We start from the raw sequence: 8093 nt of genomic DNA, 5'->3' as shown, positions 1-8093 counted from the left end.
TTTAGGTAAATGGCATTGATTAGAAGAAGAAAACAAAACAGTAGTCGTGGTGTATCTGCTACTAGCTGTAGCCCGCGGCGTCACTCGCTCGGTACCCCGGTAAAAAGTGTGTGTGCTAATCCTATGTGCTAATCCAGACTATAATCTATCTCTCTACCAAACTTCACACAGATGTGATAAGCTGTTTTCGCGTGAAAGAGTAACAAACACCCATCCATCCATACAAACTTTCGCGTTTATAGTACTAGTAGGATTTTACACATAAAAAAAAACTAAAATAACCTATAAACATTTTAGCAATAACACCTGTTACACGTTTATAACAATTAGATGATTCATTGAATCAACGAAGCTGATAATAAATAACAGTTTTCCTATTTCCACTGTTTATATAAACATAATATTTGTCCATAATTACCATCCAAACCTGTCTCAATTGAAGCCTCACAGAAAAATTGAAATAGAAACGGCCATAGTACTATCAAATGAGCAAAACGCCTGTTCAAAACAATTCAATAACTCCACATTACACCGGCATCGCTATCAAATCTCTAAATAAATTTGCGTGACGGCAACGGCAACAATAAGCAGAACTATTAAATCATATCAGAAAACCTACAAAACTTGAATGGAAACACATCATTATCGCTTTAGTCGTTACTAAACTCGAGTAGAGGCTAAAATATAACGTTACAAAAATATCGCTAGTAGTTCGTCAACCCGAAAATGACATGTTCACTCAAGTTTCCACATAAAAATAATAAAAACGATACGTTATAAGGGCGATAATCGCGTGTAAAGCCACCGATCATAAAGAAGTTAGCGTCGTATATTGCATTTTGCACGCGCGAACTAGGAATGCGATCAACTCGTAGCAACTTCACGCCAATGCAATCAAGTTCATAGATTAAGATTGGCGTTCCAGTAGCATAAATTACCTATAACTGTAATTAAATCGCGTCGCATTTGAAATACGACGGACGACTTACCTTATAAAGACTATGCTGTAGTCCATATGCACTTGGACACAAAACGTAATTGCTCCAAAAATATAGTTCACTAACACTTAACTAGTTTATATCTATTTTGCACTATGACATCACAATGAGTTTGTACGTAGGTACACAGTAAGGCACTATGTCTAAGGTCTAGATCACAAAATTGAGCAATTAAAAAAATAGTTTGCGTTTGAGGTCATCGAACGTAGGTCGCGTTTCGCGTTCGAAATTCAAAAGTTTGCGTAAAGTTTGTTGTTTGAATTCGGCTAGTTTCGGCTCCGGGGCGGGGTCCATTCGGATTTTTCGTGTTTTAGTTGTTGAAGAGCGCGAGGCGCGTGCGGGGCAGCTCGCGCGCAACTGAAGATTGTCGTAGGTTAAGTTTAATAAAAAAAAACAGCGCTACATCAATTTTCCGCGGCTAAGCAGACACAGTTTCGCCGCGCCAAATAATTTTTCCCACCTCACATTTTCACACAATCAGCCGACGAGGTTGTTTTGACAGATCCATGAATTACAACCATGTGTGGGATATGGAGCACGTAGATGGCGCTGCGACTACGTACACGAGAAAAAAAGGCAATGTCCAACTAAACGAACTAGCAACGCGCGTAAACACAACGAAATTACTGAATGCAACTTTTCATTATTTTATTTCGCTATGCACCGGCCGACGTCACCCAAATAGCGGTCGCGGGGAGCTATGTTTGTCTCTTTCCCGCGGGCGGAGCGCGGGAATTTGTTTTTCGAAAACGTCAACGTCAATTTTGAAATTTCGAAGTGCGTTCGGCGTTTGAAAAAAGGAACTGTTTATTTGCGTGTGTTACGTAATGCGCGTTGCATAGACCGTGCATACGAGCACAGAACCGCATTTGTACTGAGACTAGATGACATTCACAGAGGCTTAACTCAAGTTCAGACGGATGCGGCGTCAATAAACTGGCCGATGCGATGTTTGAACGTAATTTTATATCGGCATTACATGTAGGAAGTTACACCAATATTGAACTTTGTTAGAACTACGTTTATTGTCTCGAAGATACATAAAACAACCTTTGTATACGTATCTTCTTCATTAAACAGGTCCATATAATATAATCAATATCAATTACAAATACACTTCTTAGTCTATTATGAAATTTGTAAAATTGACAGAAAAAATGCAATGCATTCTAAATATCTAGGTTATACACCAGTTGATATTTCATGAATCGGCCCTAATTAGTCAATTTAGCTTATTTTAGACAATTAATTTGGGGCACACTTATTGCATAGACACGTATTTTGATATATTTTACAATCCACATAAGTAATTAAAATTAATCAACTAGTTATGTGACGATTTTCTAATGTATTTTAGCCTACCTAACTTACACTGACCAAAAATTCTGAAACATTCAAAACCTTATTTATATAATTTTATTTGTATTAGCCACAATATAATCAAAGAATTACATACTCGTATAATGAAATTGGATGATCCATTATTACACTTACAATCAATACATATTATTTACCTCTCAAACAGACATATTTACCAACCCCTTTATATCTATCTATTTCTAGATAGAAACTCAGTCATATGAAATTGAGTGTCCTGCCCAGCCAACATCGGTTCCTAGAATCATTTGCGTTTTTCAAATTCAATTCATACAATGACTGTTAAATTTTTGTAACAATCGGTAAAGTAAGTCATAGTATTCATATATTAATGTGTATTTGTATGTTTATCGATCTTTCAAGTCGCAGCGGAGCGATGTTATATTATTATTTTCGTGTCTGAAGATAGTTGGGAGGTTAGAAAGTATGATATTTTACTTTTTATTGCGAGAAAACATCTCATTCCTATAGTAATTCCCTTCGTCCATTATAATATAGGAAAATAATAAAAAAGGGCTACTTCAAAAACAAAAAAACAAACAACTGTCAAAATATGTGGCTAATTCTGTTTGATTTCAAGGCTAAGAGGTCTTTCCTGCTTTACGAAATATATACCAATGACATTATTAACCCTTTCTAGAAGTAACACAGGAAAGGTAACTCTAAGACATATCTAGAACTGAAACTGATCTCCATATATTGAAAACTCTCAAGAAGTAGTTATTCTACTACTTTCTAATTTCATTACTTACATAAATTCATGAATTAAATCATATCCTATTTACGCTTAGTGAGAATAAAAATTTAAAAACTTCTTAAATTTCTTTTCGTAAAGTACCGGTACTCTGTCGCACTATGCAAAACGTGAAAAAAGGAAAAAAAAACAATAAATTCGACATCCTGACAGCTCATGTCGTATTCAAACATCTCATTCCAAATTCAAATGGCGCCGCATCCGAATTTAAAATTGGAACCGTGCGAATTTCGGCTTCATTTTCATTCAGCGAAAGTAATTTACTTTTTTTTTTCGCCGAGTCCTGCCAAATGCATCGCATTCGGCCTCGGTGCAGTGTCATTGACCCCGTGTATTCGGGCGACGTCCATTTAAGTTGGGAAAGGTCAGGCTTGTGTGTAAGTTGTGCATGTGTGCGTCAGCTTTTACTTTCGCTGTTCAATTCGAAAATGGAATACGATTTTCCTTTTTTCGGCCGTCTGGAATTCGACGCTATACGCAGTTAAATATGCTAAACAAAGAGAAATAATGATGTCCAAAGACGTTTATGTTTTTTAAACAATTAATGGGCTATTAACAATTTAGTCGTTATTTGATCATACAAATAAGAACAATTTAAATGCATTCATTCTTCTTCTAATACGAAAATTTGAACTTAACGATAGCGATTTTTAACCGATCAAAATACGAAAAAGATCATACTAAATCAACATTATTTCAAAATCATATGGCAACATTATCCACTAGTTAAGGTATACCTTAACGAGTGGATATATTCATATCTATACTTCGCCCAAATAAACAGTAACAGTGCATTATTAAGACGACAAACAAAGCGGTGTTCACCCGAAATTCCTTATCTTATCACACTTATCGTGTCACTGACCTGCCAATTCTGCACAATTTGAGAAAGGTCATGGTACGATCCGTCCGTCTCGCTCTAACATATTAGTTAATGTTTATCAAGTGAATCTCTCTTTTCATTACGGTACAATGCTCCGTTGACGCAGGTGGCTCCAACCGAAAGTGATATAATTATTTGTGAAGCGAACGGGTTTCCATGCCTTGAAGTTCGTGAAGATGTAGGTATGAATTGACCGATTGTGAAAATATGTATGTGGTTATTTTAGATGGGTCTGTATTTAACATGAATTGGTTAGAATTTCGTCAAGGCGGCCGATTGTGTGGAGATAAAGTTTATATATCAAGATGCATGAAGACTGTACTAAAATGCAATTAAAATATATTACATACTAGTGTTGCACGCCCCGGCTCCGCCCGGGGAGTCATTTACCGTTATAGCAATAATAAAAACTGTCCTATCTATTAAGTTCGATCGAACTGCACATAGTGAAGAGATTTGATTAAAATCGGTTTAGTAGTTTAGAAGTTCATTGCCGACAGACAACTTGACACGTAATTTGTATATATATTAAGATTATACAAAACATTATTATTTTATGAATCCTTTATCGTTGTTTTTAGCATAAGGAGCATTCTGCCCGCGACTTTGTTCGCGTGTTCAACAGAATTTTTACGAACCTAGTCGTAATTTTACCCATCTTACTAATCACGTCATATTCTTACCCAGTCTCTGCTACACAAGAGAAAGAAGATAAATTTCTAAAATAGATTATGCTGTGCCAACTGCTATTATTCATTATAAGTTATCCTACTAATATTATAAATGCGAAAGTTTGTAAGGATATGTGTGTCTTTGCTGCTTTTTCACGCAAAAACTACTGAAACGATTGCAATAAAATTTGGTACGTAGACAGCTGGACAACTGGAATAACATAATTTAGGCAACTTTTTATCCCGATATTCTTAGGGGATACGGACTTACGCGGGTGAAACCGCGGGGCGCAGCTAGTTATCAATAAAGATAGAAAATAAAAATGCTTGAGAATTATTAAAGGATACAAAATATTTATCACAAGGCGGGATTCGAGCCCGCGTCTTTTTGCCAAACCGTAGCAACGCCTAAGTAGCCTCTCGGCCACATGTAAATTTCGCAGTAGTATAATAAATGTGAAAGTTTGTTTGTTCGGATGTTTGTCCGTCAATCACACTGGAACTACTGAACGGATTCTGATGAAATTTGGTATACAGACTACAGATTGGATGATAGGATTCTTTTTATCTCGAATAAATCCTTGGATTTTTTTTAAAGATTGTATATAATAACATCTATTAAACCACTTCGAATTTAAAGCGAAGCTGCGGGCAAAAGCTAGTAGCGAAAAGAGGCAAAAATACTAAATATAACTTAAGTTATAATTATCGCTCTATTTGATATACATATAATAGAAGCTCGTGTTAGTTATACCACTTACAACTCAAGAACGGCTGAACGGATTTTGATGATCTATGGTTTATTGGATTTGTCTCTTTTATAATTGTATATCTATCCAAGCGGAGCCGAGGCCAGAAGCTAGTCCTTTGTATTATATTAAACTGATTGAAGATACTAAGCAGATGATTAAAGAAACAAAAAAATTATCATGATTATACATAATGCCTTATGACAAGGAAATAGGTGACCAAGCTTCTATGATCTACTGAAACAGTCCCAATTAATATATCATTATCAATCGTTGCGTAACACTAGCCCACGCAAACATGATGTGATTCATTTGTGAATGACACAAAGGAAATATATCGGTGACCACACATTTTGCAAGTACAGGACAAGTGGGAATTACAACAGGTGAAACTAGACATTTTACGCGGAGTATAAAAGAGGAAATTATTTATTTACTTGGTGGAGGTAATGGTAAAGATAGTAATAAAGGAAAAATATTTATTTATTTGTTTATTTATTTACACTTTATTGTACAATACACATACAGTTAACAAAAACCAATAAACAGTTAACTATTGTACAATTTGGCGGCCTTATCGCTTTGAAGCGATTTCTTTCAGGCAACCTTTGGATACATGAAATATAAATTTTGAAAAGGTAGAAAGTGTATAAATACATACAAGAAAGTGTACAAATATATATATAAGAAATTAATGCATATAGGAGCAAGGATAGTATAAATATGCAGTAAAGAGAGATAAATAATAGAGGAGAGAAAAGCAATATAACATAGAACAGAGTCAAAAACAACATTAATTAAATAAATATTAATTTAATATTAAATATCAAATGAGCACAATATTTCAAGAAGCCGAAAAAAATTGAATATTTCTAAGAATTACTACCATTTCATAAACAAAATTGTGATAAGGTCATAAGCTTATATATTTCGTGATATAGGATCACCCTGTACCTAACAATAGACTATAGAGATAACCTATTTATAGAAAAAGGTCTTATTAAAATGTATTTCATTCATATGAATATTCATTCATTCATTAATTAATGACATTTAAAAGAGCATACTACTTAATACTTTTAAAGTGACATTTCACGCATATCCGTAGAACAAGTTTATATGCTATCTTTATTAAAAGTACTTAAAATTATCAAAAGTTCCAGAAACCTAACTTTTACACTCCACTTTGTATGTATGCTTTATAATAAAAAGCGTATGTATGTATATAACTACTTTTTGATCGTTTTACAGTAAGAAAAAATATAAATATTACGAGTTAAGTCCTCGCCTATTACTAGCGGTCCGCCCCGGGTTCGCCCATGGTCCATATATAGCCTTTAGCACTAAGGGATCCCGTACATATTTACCAGTGAAAGAATTTAGAATCGGTCTTACAGTTCCGGAAATTAGCGCGTTTAATGAAAGAAACACTTCAAATTTATATTATTCTAGTATAGAAATGAAAGAATTAAACATTTTTTTTGTTTACATTGTTTATAAAATCATTTATTTAATTCTACTTTTATAGTGTTATGATCCCAATAACAAATTATTTCAAGATAATTTATTAAAGAAAGATATAAACAATTTGAAAACAATCAATATACCATATAATTTATTCCTCAAGTTACACAACACTTTTACTTACATTCTATATTAATTAATGAATTGTTCACAAATGTATAATTAATAAAATTCCCATAAATTCTTATTCATTGGTCACCGGCAAACACATCAAAATATTTGGCTTAATTTCGTGGGATTACAATTCGACAGTAGCCGAAAATAAGGATACTGATTATGAGAATTAATTAAGTCATCGGTAAATACCATTAATGTTTTGTACAAATTCTCGGTAGCAAGGTAAATAATAAGGAAACGAAATCACAATTTTGAAGTTTCGGCACACTTATCAAGAACTAGAACCCGGCTTCGCTCGTTTTTTTAGGTCATAGAGGGCAATGGAGCTGGTGGGTCGCCTGATGGTAAGCGCTACCACCGCCCATGAACATTTGGAGAAGTGTGAGGATTGCGGACCTTACGCCTCTACAAATAGATTTACCGACTTCAAATTGGAAGGAGATTAAGAAAGGATTCAAGAGGATAAAAGAAAGTACTGGGAAGGGTAAGGAAAAGGATTGTTCCAGCCATACTGGTACATATATAGTCTATAGCGCTTAGGCATCACATATATATGCAATAGTTAATTTTTTTTTTTAATTCCAGTAGTAATCTTGAGCTAAACACGATTAAACAGTCTCTTCAGCTCTGCTGACACGCTTTTATTATCTTCACGCTTTCTGTATGTTTGTATGCTTGTACGTAACAAACTACTTTAAACTTTATTTTGATAATCAAACAAGCAGAACCAGTGAGCAGACCTGGTGCCCTGATAAGCGATCATCACCACCCATGAACATTTGCAGAGAACCTCTGCTAATGCCCATTTAAGAGATAAGGAAGGGAACAGACTGGAATATAAACGGAAAGAGTGAGGAAAAGGGTCCTCTATTTCTTTATTCATGAACAACGAGTGTAAACGCAGTTCAAGCTTTATTAATTCTATTTTATTTAGGGACTGAGTCAATATTGACTCAGACAGCCATAGTATACCGGAGTCTTAAGACGCCGAGGGTCGCGGACGCGTATTAACCAGCTCCC

The 8093-nt window shown here is 34.7% G+C and overlaps 1 protein-coding gene across 1 annotated transcript in view; it reads right to left on the bottom strand.

The window, feature by feature from the left end:
• LOC119837992 (mushroom body large-type Kenyon cell-specific protein 1) overlaps nt 1-1674 on the bottom strand; it is a 168967-nt gene extending 167293 nt beyond the window's left edge. Inside the window, exon 1 of the mRNA XM_038363803.1 lies at nt 990-1674. The gene's annotated coding sequence lies outside the window, so the exon portion shown is untranslated. The remainder of the gene's footprint in view (nt 1-989) is intronic.
• Nucleotides 1675-8093: the final 6419 nt, after the last annotated feature.

Source organism: Zerene cesonia, chromosome 29 (assembly GCF_012273895.1).
Source record: "Zerene cesonia ecotype Mississippi chromosome 29, Zerene_cesonia_1.1, whole genome shotgun sequence".
In the NCBI taxonomy this organism is placed as follows: Eukaryota; Metazoa; Arthropoda; class Insecta; order Lepidoptera; family Pieridae; genus Zerene; species Zerene cesonia.
Note: the sequence above shows the minus strand (reverse complement) of the source record. Positions and strands in the feature narration are given on the sequence as shown.